Below are 14,744 nucleotides of genomic sequence, written 5' to 3' on the forward strand. Positions count from 1 at the left end.
CTACATATTTCAGTACTGCACTTTAGTGTCAAAGCCTGGCTCATTTTATCAATACATAAGCAATGACTGGCTTCTAATGCTACTAAAACGTGACAACATGACAGGTTTTAAAACAGTTATCTGTCAGCAAATACATGATGTTACCAAATGCTTCTCTCACAGTGGTTCCCAAAATCACACAGACTCACAGTGTGATTCTAGACAAGCAACACTATCACTAGGAGTTTACCAAAACTCATTCACTACTGTGGAAGGGGTAAGGGGACTGCACACAATCTACATATTTAAGTACTGCACTATAGTGTCAAAGCCTGACTCATTTCATCAATGCATACGCAAAGACTGGCTTCTAATGCTACTAAAACTTGACAACATGACAGGTTTTAAAACAGTTATCTGTCAGCAAATACGTGATATTACCAAATGCTTCTCTCACAATGCTTACCCAAATACACACAGACTCACAGTGTGATTGTAGACAGCCAACTATCCCTTGTACAAAATACATTTACTAGTCTACAAGATCTAAGGTGACTGCATACATTACAGAAAATGTTCTACTACACATTAGTACCAAAATGTTTCTCTCAAAATTATTCCTAAATGCACACAGACTCACTCTTTGATTCTAGACAAACAACACTATCCCTTGCACTATACCAAAACACATTACTTAATCTATGAGTACTACATTTTAGTGTAGAAACATGACTCATTTTGCAAATTCATAAATAATGACTGGTTTTTAATTGTACTAAAATATAAAAACAGCACAGTTATCTGTCTGCAAACACAGGAAAAACACAAATGCTTATCACATAATGGTTTCTACATGCACACACAGCGGCAATAAGATTGTAGACAAAAAAAGTACTCCCTGTACTTTAGCAGGAGAAACACATTTGTTTGATTAAAATCAAAATAGACCACATACATCCCCTCACAATTAAATAACTCACCTTTCAAGTTTTTTTGTAAATTAAGAAGTATATCAGTCATGTTGTGGTGCGTTTGCGTTGAATGGGTGGGTTAGGGTGGATTGGGAGTTAGAGGGTTGTTCGGGAGGCGTTGCCCCCATACATACAGAGCCTTGAAGATGGGGGAAATAACACGTAGTTGTGATCAGACAACTAGCAATGCATATATCTAATGTAATTTCAACCGCTCGTATGGTTTATTTGATGTGCATTGACAAATACATGATACCAGCTGTGAGAAAGTTTAAGATACTTGCATAATATTCCTGGAAATATGTATAAGTACTGCGTGTAATACAGATTGTACCTCAATGATCCCTCTATGCAAAAATCGAATAAAGATTGTTTAAAAAAAAAAAAAAAAGAAGTACATCAGTCACACACCAGATTTTCTTATACACAATCTCTACACTGTGCACCTGTCAGCAAAACCAAAGAATGGCAAAGTTTCCCTCTCATTTTCCACACTTATACATGTAAACATCAAATCACATTCCTTCCCACATAAATTCAAAAGCTAACACACATTTCTATTGGTTAAACATTTCAACCCTTTCCAAATGACATAAATTTGAACCCTACCCCCAATCTGCCGTCTGCCTGTTACCATAGAAACAGGTCATGGAACACTGAACTGAGCACACAGGTCTCAAGTTCAGCACACAATGTTGCTAATCAAAACAGCAAGTGTGCTTGACTTTTCAACATATCAGCTTATCATATATAATGTTCCTTTCAATCAGTTTTTGTTAACCAATAAGAATCATGGGTTTAAAAAACAGAAACATGCACCCTAGTTTTCAGTGTAGAAGGTTGTCAAACAACCAATGATTTCAAAACTGCATCTTAGCCACCATTTTAGAAAAATCTTACTTTTCAAACTGCCATTTCATTTACAGAGACCATCTGAGTGCATCCAGACCTCCCTTCAAAATGCTTAGAGTGTGGATTGTGGGACACAGCTATATTTTCTGGAGCCAAAGGTATGCAGAAAACAAAGGCATTCACAAAGACCTAGGTTTGTCAAATGTAGACATTAAATGGATAGCCCTTATCACTAATTTTTATTATCCCCGGGGACCCCATACCCCAGGGTTTATTCAAAAACATTGGGGACCGTGGGGGGAGCCCCAACGCCCCCACGGTCCCAGCCGGTTTCCCGCGTCCTTCGGGAGCCAGCATTGCTTTTCCACATGGGGAGCTGCTAACATGCAGCTCCCCGTGTGGAAAAGGAATATCGTTTGGATTTTGAAAGAGAGAGCAGGTTTCCCTGCTCTCTCTTTCAAAATCCAAATGAAGTTTGCTATGGGAGGGCGGGAGACTCCCACCCTCTCATAGCAAACAGTGTCCTGGGGGTGGGCACCCCAAGACACTGTAGGAGCAGGACCTGGGGAGTGGTGGTCCCCAGGGCCCTCAAGGGCTCCAGGAGGGGGGCCACGCAGCCCCCCTCCCCATTCATTTTTAAAGATTTTGCCCTCGGGATTTGGCCCCCCCGGGGGCTAATTATTAACATAGCGTGGAAGCCCGTGCTTCGGGGTTTATTTTTTTTCCGTCCGGATCCAAGCACCCTGCGCGCATTTTGCCGTTTTTTTTAAAAGGGGGCCCCAGGGGGTCCTTCTGGGACCCCCTAAGCAACACTAGAGGGTCAGAGTATTTCTACCCTTCCCCCTTTACATCTTTCACACACTTATTTCCCTTACTTAATCAGCCTCGCTTCTACCGAGGCACAAAATGGCTGCCAACAGTTCCTGGTTTCGAATGTAGACAGACACTTGACAGCCAATTAGCATTCAGCGTGTGATCAGGAGGGTGCGCGCACGGTTCGCAGAGGGTGCGCTTATGGTGCGCATAGGGTGCGCGGATCCTCCGAGGCCATAGATATATCTATCTTTTTTACTCTAATTTTCTCAGGAACTACTGAACGGATTTACACCATTTATGCAAAAGGCACGAGTCTGAACTGAGGACTACCTCTTTGCCAAATTTGGTGTAATTCCGTTCAGCAGTTCGGGCTGTAGCTGCGTCAACAGGTCCTATGGGAAATTGCATGGGGAAAATGCGTTTTGGGACCCCCCTTTTTTCTCAGCCCCCGCTTGACGAATCACCACAAAACTTTAAGGATAGGAGCGGACCGGAGCTGGCCAAAAGTTTGGTAAATTTCGCGAAGATTCGTCAGCCGGCGCCAGACTTATTGGGAATAGAATGTTGCGGATTTCCTATGGAAAATAGGTCCTAACTATAACTACCTACTGGCGACCGCCAGTAGGTAATATATCTCCAACATAACAAGGTTACCCTTTTAGTAGAGCCGCAAACAGGTAGGTATAAATTTTGTTTTATTCATGGATGCTGCAACACGATGAAAAAGGAAGAAACGACCTTCCTGCCCTTGTTGGTGCCGCTCCCACTCGATTGCAGCACCGGTCCACTCAGTCGTGGCAGGGCTCTTCAAACGACCTTGACCAGCAGGCTCAGCGGGAGCTGACGCCCACATGGGCAGGTGATTGTATACTTAAAGACTGCCTGAGGCTGCACACAGTGATTCAATTATGTGCCTCTGAGGAAATGCGAGAGCTTATGAAACGCGTCAGGCACCTGAACTCTTGAAAGGAATCCCTTTTCATCGTGTTGCAGCTTCAATGAATAAAACGAAATTTATACCTACCTGTTTGCGGCTCTTCTAAAAGGGTAACCTTGCTATGTTGGATGTTTTACGGCTGTCCCGGTCGTTTGAAGAGCCCTGCCACGACTGAGTGGACCGGTGCTGCAATTGAGTGTAAGCGGCACCAACAAGGGCAGGAAGGTCATTTCTTGGAAGGAATACAATGCAAGACGTGGCATTAGAGACTCTTTTCAGACCCACTGTGGTTTTTATTTTTGACATTTTCACTTTGTTGCAAGCCACTCACTTGAGTCATATTTTGGCACTACCTTGACTAGCAGGCTCAGCGGGAGCTGACGCCCACATGGGCAGGTGATTGTATACTTAAAGACTGCCTGAGGCTGCACGCAGTGATTCAATTATGTGCCTCTGAGGAAATGGGAGAGCGCATGAACCACGTCAGGCACCTGAACTCTTGAAAGGAATCCCTTTTCATCATGTTGCAGCTTCCATGAATAAAACGAAACGTATACCTACCTGTTTACGGCTCTTCTAAAAGGATAACCTTGTTATGTTGGAGATTATATATATATCTGTATATATATATATATATTCATTGGGCTTGTAAATGTCTGCTTGTGGGGTTTTTTCTCTCTCACATATCATTAGCTATGGCAGGATCTCCACCCTGTGCTCCCGCTGCTCCCTCCTCCCTACTTTGCGTCTCTGGTGGTAGCGAGCAGCGACCCCTCCTGTGCTATATATCTGGCAGGTCCCTTTTGTGTTAGTGTGTGCGTGTGTATATGTATGAATATCTATCTATCTATCTATCTCTCTCTCTCTCTCTATATATATAGATATATTCACTGAAAAAACTATAGGTTTCAGGGTCATTATAGATAGAAATTAGCATTTAAAAAAACCTTTGAAATACACTGAAAAAAACATAGGTTTAAGGGACATTATAGTTAGAAATTAGCATTTAAAAAACCTTAGAAAATCACTGAAAAAAACATAGGTTTCAGGGACGTTATAGTTAGTTGGACATTTCACTCATACAAAACCAGAAAAATTCGCTAACTATAACTCGCGCCCCTGCAATGTACTGCTGATGACGTCACATATTACATCACTCATGCCATGGTCAGTGACATCACTGATGACATCACTGATGGCATCATCCAGTGACTGTGTGTTTATATATATATATATATTGTTTTTTTTTATCCAATTGCCCTTGCGCAGCGGGAAGGCACTCATCAGCGTTCTATGTATCATGCGCCTGCTTCGTTGCACCACTGAGTATTCAGATTGCCCAACGCGTTTCAAGGTAAGGACCTCTTCAACTGGGGCAGCAAAGAGGAAACTGCAACTCGCTTTCTTGATGTTCACTGCCATTTTAATTTGGTTAATACAGCCGCCCCCTAGTGGGCGTATGCTAAGTGCAAAGCATTAGATGCATGCTGGGACATTGAGTCCCGAAGGCAAGACATTGTGTCCTTAAAGTAAGTGCAGGTTGCCTTTTTCAATTGATTAGTATTATTCCTTGGTAGGTAGCGGTTAAGTCAAGCAGGCTGATTAGCATATGAATGCTGTGCTGATCCAGCGATGAAAGTTCAAAGCAGCAGCCTCTACCAAATGGTTGAATGGTTTTCTCCCACCTGGTGATGGTGTACCTCCCCACGGACGGACGCCGTGTAGTAATTTTTTATCCAATTGCCCTTGCGCAGCGGGAAGGCACTCGACAGCGTTCTCTGTATCATGCGCCTGCTTCCTTGCACCACTGAGTATTCAGATTGCCCAACGCGTTTCAAAGGTAAGGACCTCTTCATCTGGGGCAGCAAAGAGGAAACTGCAACTCGCTTTCTTGATGTTCACTGCCATTTTAATTTGGTTAATACAGCCGCCCCCTAGTGGGCGTATGCTAAGTGCAAAGCATTAGATGCATGCTGGGACATTGAGTTCCGAAGGCGAGACATTGCGTCAATAAAGTAAGTGCAGGTTGCCTTTTGCAATTGATTAGTATTATTCCTTGGTAGGTAGCGGTTAAGTCAAGCAGGCTGATTAGCATATGAATGCTATGCTGATCCAGCGATGAAAGTTCAAAGCGGCAGCCTCTACCAAATGGTTGAATGGTTTTCTCCCACCTGGTGATGGTGCACCTCCCCACGGACGGACGCCGTGTAGTAATTTTTTATCCAATTGCCCTTGTGCAGCGGGAAGGCACTCGACAGCGTTCTCTGTATCATGCGCCTGCTTCGTTGCACCACTGAGTATTCAGATTGCCCAACGCGTTTCAAGGTAAGGACCTCTTCATCTGGGGCAGCAAAGAGGAAACGGCAACTCGCTTTCTTGATGTTCACTGCCATTTTAATTTGCTTAATACAGCTGCCCCCTAGTGGGCGTATGCTAAGTGCAAAGCATTAGATGCATGCTGGGACATTGAGTCGCGAAGGTGAGACATTGCGTCCTTAAAGTAAGTGCAGGTTGCCTTTTGCAATTGATTAGTATTATTCCTTGGTAGGTAGCGGTTAAGTCAAGCAGGCTGATTAGCATATGAATGCTGTGCTGATCCAGCGATTAAAGTTCAAAGCGGCAGCCTCTACCAAATGGTTGAATGGTTTTCTCCCACCTCCCCACGGACGGACGCTGCTATTTTAATTTGGTTAATACAGCCGCCCCCCTAGTGGGCGTATGCTAAGTGCAAAGCATTAGATGCATGCTGGGACATTGAGTCCCGAAGGCGAGACATTAACCGCTACCTACCAAGGAATAATACTAATCAATTGCAAAAGGCACTTACTTTAAGGACGCAATAGTAAAAAATTACTACACGGCGTCCGTCCGTGGGGAGGTGCACCATCACCAGGTGGGAGAAAACCATTCAACCATTTGGTAGAGGCTGTCGCTTTGAACTTTAATCGCTGGATCAGCACAGCATTCATATGCTAATCAGCCTGCTTGACTTAACCGCTACCTACCAAGGAATAATACTAATCAATTGCAAAAATCAACCTGCACTTACTTTAAGGACGCAATGTCTCGCCTTCGGGACTCAATGTCCCAGCATGCATCTAATGCTTTGCACTTAGCAAACGCCCACTAGGGGGCGGCTGTATTAACCAAATTAAAATGGCAGTGAACATCAAGAAAGCGAGTTGCAGTTTCCTCTTTGCTGCCCCAGATGAAGAGGTCCCTACCTTGAAACGCGTGGGGCAATCTGAATACTCAGTGGTGCAAGGAAGCTGGCGCATGATACAGAGAACGCTGTCGAGTGCCTTCCCGCTGCGCAAGGGCAATTGGATAAAAAATTACTACACGGCGTCCGTCCGTGGGGAGGTGCACCATCACCAGGTGGGAGAAAACCATTCAACCATTTGGTAGAGGCTGCCGCTTTGAACTTTCATTGCTGGATCAGCACAGCATTCATATGCTAATCAGCCTGCTTGACTTAACCGCTACCTACCAAGGAATAATACTAATCAATTGCAAAAGGCAACCTGCACTTACTTTAAGGACACAATGTCTCGCCTTCGGGATCCAATGTCCCAGCATGCATCTAATGCTTTGCACTTAGCATACGCCCACTAGGGGGCAGCTGTATTAACCAAATTAAAATGGCAGTGAACATCAAGAAAGCGAGTTGCAGTTTCCTCTTTGCTGCCCCAGATGAAGAGGTCCTTACCTTTGAAACGCGTTGGGCAATCTGAATACTCAGTGGTGCAAGGAAGCAGGCGCATGATACAGAGAACGCTGTCGAGTGCCTTCCCGCTGCGCAAGGGCAATTGGATAAAAAATTACTACACGGCGTCCGTCCGTGGGGAGGTGCACCATCACCAGGTGGGAGAAAACCATTTAACCATTTGGTAGAGGCTGCCACTTTGAACTTTAATCGCTGGATCAGCACAGCATTCATATGCTAATCAGCCTGCTTGACTTAACCGCTACCTACCAAGGAATAATACTAATCAATTGCAAAAGGCAACCTGCACTTACTTTAAAGACGCAATGTCTCGCCTTCGGGACTCAATGTCCCAGCATGCATCTAATGCTTTGCACTTAGCATACGCCCACTAGGGGGCGGCTGTATTAACCAAATTAAAATGGCAGTGAACATCAAGAAAGCGAGTTGCAGTTTCCTCTTTGCTGCCCCAGATGAAGAGGTCCTTACCTTGAAACGCGTTGGGTAATCTGAATACTCAGTGGTGCAAGGAAGCAGGCGCATGATACAGAGAACGCTGTCGAGTGCCTTCCCGCTGCGCAAGGGCAATTGGATAAAAAATTACTACACGGCGTCCGTCCGTGGGGAGGTGCACCATCACCAGGTGGGAGAAAACCATTCAACCATTTGGTAGAGGCTGCCGCTTTGAACTTTCATCGCTGGATCAGCACAGCATTCATATGCTAATCAGCCTGCTTGACTTAACCGCTACCTACCAAGGAATAATACTAATCAATTGCAAAAGGCAACCTGCACTTACTTTAAAGACGCAATGTCTCGCCTTCGGGACTCAATGTCCCAGCATGCATCTAATGCTTTGCACTTAGCATACGCCCACTAGGGGGCGGCTGTATTAACCAAATTAAAATGGCAGTGAACATCAAGAAAGCGAGTTGCAGTTTCCTCTTTGCTGCCCCAGATGAAGAGGTCCTTACCTTGAAACGCGTTGGGTAATCTGAATACTCAGTGGTGCAAGGAAGCAGGCGCATGATACAGAGAACGCTGTCGAGTGCCTTCCCGCTGCGCAAGGGCAATTGGATAAAAAATTACTACACGGCGTCCGTCCGTGGGGAGGTGCACCATCACCAGGTGGGAGAAAACCATTCAACCATTTGGTAGAGGCTGCCGCTTTGAACTTTCATCGCTGGATCAGCACAGCATTCATATGCTAATCAGCCTGCTTGACTTAACCGCTACCTACCAAGGAATAATACTAATCAATTGCAAAAGGCAACCTGCACTTACTTTAAGGATGCAATGTCTCGCCTTCGGGACTCAGTGTCCCAGCATGCATCTAATGCTTTGCACTTAGCATACGCCCACTAGGGGGCGGCTGTATTAACCAAATTAAAATGGCAGTGAACATCAAGAAAGCGAGTTGCAGTTTCCTCTTTGCTGCCCCAGATGAAGAGGTCCTTACCTTGAAACGCGTTGGGCAATCTGAATACTCAGTGGTGCAAGGAAGCAGGCGCATGATACAGAGAACACTGTCGAGTGCCTTCCCGCTGCGCAAGGGCAATTGGATAAAAAAAAAAATATATATATATATATATTATCTACTGGCGGTCATAAGTAGATAGTTATAGTTAGGACCGTGTTTCCATAGGAAATCTGAAAATTCTATTTTGAATAACTTTGGCGCCGGTTGACGAATCGTCGCGAAATTTTCAAAACTAATGGGGCGCTCCGCTCACCTCCTACCCTGAACGTCTCGGGGTGATTCATCAAGCGGGGGCTGAGAAAACAGGGGGGGCCCAAAACGCGTTTTCCCCATGCATTTTTCCATAGGACCTTTAGTCGAAAGTACAGCCCGATTGGCTGAACAGAATTACTTGTAATTTGGCAAAGAGGTAGTCCTCAGGTCAGGCATGTGCCTTTTGCATATATGGTGTCAATCTGTTCAGTAGTTCCTGAGAAAATTGCAGTGAAAAGCACATAAATATCTATAGCCGCGCACGGTGCGCGCACGGTACGCGCACGGTGCCGTGCGCGAGCGTAATTCTGATTGGTGGATTCATGTCAGTCAACATTCGAATCGGTCGAAATCAGGAAGTGTCGACCGCCATTTTGTGTGTGACAGTGAAAAAGAAAGGTGGAGAATGTGAAAAGGGGGCAGGGTACAGAGTTCCTGACACCCTAGCTTTTGTCAGGGGGTCCCTGAAGGACCATGAAGGGTGAAAAAAACATTTTTATATTTTTTTTAAATCGCGGGGTGCGCGCACAGTGCGCACACGGTGTGCGCACGGCGGAATCATAAAAAAAATAGAATTAAAAATCAAATTTAAGTGTTTAGATGTTAGGTGGCTCTAAAAAGAGCCGTTGTGTTAATTGAGGTACAGAGGAAAAAAAATACATGGCAAAAATTATAGGGTGCCACACTGTGCTGCTGTATCTTGCTCTCTATTAGGGGAATGCTGGTGTCCGCATAAGAGAGAAGAGCATTGCACGCATTGCACCGTATATGCACCCTCTTAAACAGAGGGTGTATATCCAGAGGAACCGAACCAGGTGAAGCTACCGCCGCAGATGAAGTTCTCGGCTGAGCTGCCGATGATGTGCTCGGCTGAGCTGCTGCGGATGTGCTCGGCTGAGCTGCTGGAGGGTTTTCTCTAGCAGCTCGAGCATAAGCCACAGGATGTACATCTCTAACGTGCCTGATCATAGTGAAGATACTAAAAGAGTATTTCTTTTTAGGATCTCCTCTTGATAAGACACGATCACAAAGAGTGCAGGTGACTTTTGGAGCATTCACCTTCTTCTGCCCCCCTGGAAATGTAAAAAATTGCCAAATAAAATAGTCTTTCTGTTTCCTCTGTCTCTGTCTCACAATGGTCCCCTGCTCACTCCCAGAAGAGGACTGCTGCTCTGCCATTCTCAAGTACTGGAGTACTGGAAAAGCTGCTCAGCTCCTTCTCCCAGGGAATCAGAAGTAATAATGAGGGGAGTGGGTGTGGTGTTGGAAGTTTCTGGAACTGAAACTACTATAAACCAATGAAAAGTGTTGTTTCTAAATCACATGACTTGCCGTGCGCGCACGGAGCACGCACGCATGCGCGTACGGAACACGCGCATGCGCGTAAGGAGCACGCACGCATGTGCGTACGGACCACGCGCGCATGCGCGTATGCGCACGGAACACGCACGCATGCACGTACGGAGCACGCGTGCAATGCGCGTACGGAGCACGCACGACGTACACATGCGCACGTGGAGCACGTACGCATGCGCACACGGAGTACGTACGCATGCGTGCACCGACAAAATTCCTTACAAAAAATAATAATTTTTTTTAAAAGTGTTTATAAGTTTATAGGAGATATTAACTATGCTGTTCAACTCTATCCAAATTAAAAAAAAAAAAAAAATGAGCCATTCCATTTTACAGGATAAAGTTAATCTATAACTATATATATAGGTAGCTTATTGTAAAATAAATATTTAAAAAATATAAAAATACATTCATAAATTAGCATTAAAAAAACCTTGCAAATTCAATTAAAAAACCATAGGTTTCACACACGTTATAGTTAGGAATTAGCATTTAAAAAACCTTGCAAATTCACTGAAAAAACCATAGGTTTCACACACGTTATAGTTAGGAATTAGCATGTAAAAAACCTTGCAAATTCACTGAAAAAACCATAGGTTTCACACATGCTATAGTTAGCTGGACATTTCACTCGTAAAAAACCAATGAAATTCCCCCGTTATAGTTAGTTCAGCTAACTATAACTCGCGCGCCCGCAATCCACTGCTGATGACGTCACATATTACATCACTCATGACATGGTCAGTGACATCACTCATGACATCACTGATGACATCTCAAATGACATCACTGATGACGTCATCCATGTGATAAATTACCACATCTTCTCACACCCTAATATAACCTTTGATACACCGACTCAAAATTTAAGAGTTCCATTCTCAAAACCATACATACTCCAACACCAATAACTACATACCCACTTATTAACTCTTAGGTCTACATACACCTCCACTCATTCACCTGTACACTCACTCATACTTACAATCACTCCATACAAGGCTATCATATGCATTTATACACCCATATAGACACTCACACACCACCAATCATCCATAGAGGTACTCTCACACCTAGTCAGTCATGAAAATAATCACACTCCCATTTACTCACCTATGTGGTTATACACACTCAAGTTCACTTACTCATAAAAATAGTATCACATTCTTACGCTCTTATAGAATCATTGATGCAAGCACACACTCATCCATACAGTCACTCTCACAATCACACACTATCACATCTACCCACTTATATACTCTTACACGCACATATACTGCCTTTCACATATGTAGTTAGTCACAAATGTACCACTGAGATATACATTCAATCCCTAACACACCCATACATACACTCACTCAACCATACAGTCCATCACAGATGCACTCTTAAAACCATGCACCCATAGAATCACCCACTCACACATCTATGCATAGAGTCACACACACCCTACCCACACAAACACTCAGGAACCCATACAGATACTGAGACAAGCAATCATTAACTCATATAGACACTCATGTAGGTATTCACAAAACCATGCAGCCACTTATACACCAACATACAGAAACATACAGACATTTACACAGTTTAGTCACTAGTCTGCAGTAAGATACATTTAATGAATCACTTATAGAGTCAGTTACGCACCACAGAAAATAATCCATTTACACACTTGTACACCCACTCATTCTTCAACAGGCCTTTCCCTATATATATTAAACATATTAAAATTGTTCAGAAACACATACTCAATGGATGATATCATCAGTGATGTCATTTGAGTTGTCATCAGTGATGTCATGAGTGATGTCACTGACCATGTCATGAGTGATGTAATATGTGACGTCATCAGCAGTGGATTGCGGGCGCGCGAGTTATAGTTAGCTGAACTAACTTTAACGGGGGAATTTCATTGTTTTTTTACGAGTGAAATGTCCAGCTAACTAGAACATGTGTGAAATCTATGGTTTTTTCAGTGAATACATATATATATATATATATATATATATATATATATATATATGCCAAGGTGTATTGAAGAATGAGTAGGTGTATGAGTGTCTGTATGGATGATTTAGTAGGTGCGTGACTGACTATAAGTGAGTGATTAAACATGTCTTACTGAATGCATGAGTTAGTGACTAAACTGTGTGAATGTCTGTATCAGTCTGTCAGTTGGTGTCTAAGCAGCTGCATAGGTTAGTGAGTAGCTACATGAGTGTCTATATGGGTTATTGATTGGTTGTCTGAGTATATGTATGGGTGCCTGAGTATCTGTGTGGGTGGGTGGGGGGATGTGACTGTGCATAGAAGTGCGAGTGGGTGATTCACTGGGTCTATGGGTTTAAGAGTGCATCTGTGAAGGGCTGTATGGATGGGTGAGTGTGTGTGTATGGGTGTGTTGGTGAGCGTTTAGATGTCTCAGTGGTACATGTGTGAGTAACTACATATGTGAAAGGCAGTATATGTGAGTCTGGCTGTATGGATAAGTGTGTGCTTGTGTCAGTGATTGTATAAGTGAGCATGTATGTGTTAGTATCTGTATGAATAAGTGAGATGGTGTGTGTATAATTGTGTAGGTGAATAAATGGAAGTGTGATTTATTCTTTGCATGACTGACTATGTGTGTGAGTAACTCTATTGCGAGTTGTGGTGTGTGAGTGTCTGTATAGGTGTATGAGTGCATATGATAGTGCTGTATTGATGAGCGACTGCATGTATGAGTGACTGTATGGGTGAATGAGTGGATGTGTGTGTAGACCTAGGAATCAGTGAGTGGGTATGTAGTAACTGGTATTGGTGTGTCTTTGGTTTCAAAAATGGTAGTATGCATTATAGAGTGGGTGTATCAAAGTTATATTAGGATGTGAGGAGGCGCATCAGATTATCACTTGGATGATGTCATGAGTGATGTCATTTGAGATGTCATCAGTGATGTCATCAGTAATGTCACTGACCATGTCATGAGTGATGTAATATGTGACATCCTCAGCAGTGAATTGAGGGGGCGCGAATTATAGTTACCTCAAATAACTATAACAGCTGAATTTCTCTGGTTTTGTACGAGTGAAATGTCCAACTAACTATAACGTCCCTGAAACTGATGTTTTTTTGGGGGAATTTTAAAGGTTTTTTTAAATGCTGATTTCTAATTATAACGTCCCTGAAACCTATGGTTTTTTCAGTGAATTTCAAAGGTTTTTTTAAATGCTAATTTCTAGCTATGCCTACATAGGTAGGACATATGCAGAAAGAGGAAGAAAGGCCCAGAAAGAAGCAACAGAAATGCAGAAAGAGGCAACAGAAGTCCAGAAAGACAAAGAAAGGTGCAAAAATAAGCAAGAGATATGCAGAAAGAACCAAGAGAGGTGCAGAAAGAGGCCTTGTTGCAAAGTCATCCTGTGCCCCCAACTTTTTGCTGACAGACACTGGTGGTAACTGACTCAGACTAACCAGGCCTAGTGCCAGTGCTATGCTGAAAGACACTTAGAATACAGTGAAAACACCTACATACACTAGGGTACACTATGGGTTGGGGTACCCCAGGGATTGGCATGACCTCCCCTGTAAGGCCCTAATACATAATAGGGCAGGAGAATTTAAACTACCTCCAAGTCAGAGGTCCATAAAGAAGCAAGAGAAGTGCAGAAATAAGCAACAGAGGTGCTTGAAGAGGCAAGAGCGGTGCAGAAAGAGGCGAGAGTAGTGCAAAAAGAAGCAAGAGAAGTGCAGAAAGAAGAGAGGTGTAGGAAGAGGGTGCAGAAAGAGGCATGAGGGATGCAGAAATTTGCAAAAGAGGTGCAGAAAGAAGCAAGAACAGTGCAGAAAGAACTAATTTACATTGCAAATGCTTCTTTAACTAGTAGTCGCGTTTGCAGAGTGTTAGAGAAAGGGTGCTGGGCCTCCGACCAGCACTCAGAAATTCTGCTGCGTAGGACTTACAGGAGGTACCAGGAGGGCTTCTTAGCCCCCAAAGTCCCTCAGGAATAAAGTAGACTTAATCCCCATACCGTAGTCTGCCAGGAGGCGCATTTGCAGAGTGGTGGAGAAAGGGGGAGTGGCCTCCAAAGAGGTCTAAGCAATCCTACTGTGTGGGACTTACTGGAGGTAACAAGAGGAGTAGTTGGCCCCCAAGGTTATCCTCGGGGCCAACTACCCCTCCTATTACCTCCAGTAAGTACCACACAGCAGGATTGCTAAATTCTCATAACAGGCCAAGTCTCCTTTGCCCACCACTCTGCAAATGTGCTCCCTGGCGTGCTCTTGAATGGGGATTGAAGTCCCCATCGCTGCTGGGAGTCCTTAGGGGCCAAATAGCCTTCCTCTTACCTCCCAATTGCTGTGAGGTGGACACAGGCCACAACCCTTTCTTAACCACTCTGCAAAGGTGCC

Source organism: Triturus cristatus, chromosome 2_2 (assembly GCF_964204655.1).
Source record: "Triturus cristatus chromosome 2_2, aTriCri1.1, whole genome shotgun sequence".
Taxonomy (NCBI): Eukaryota; Metazoa; Chordata; class Amphibia; order Caudata; family Salamandridae; genus Triturus; species Triturus cristatus.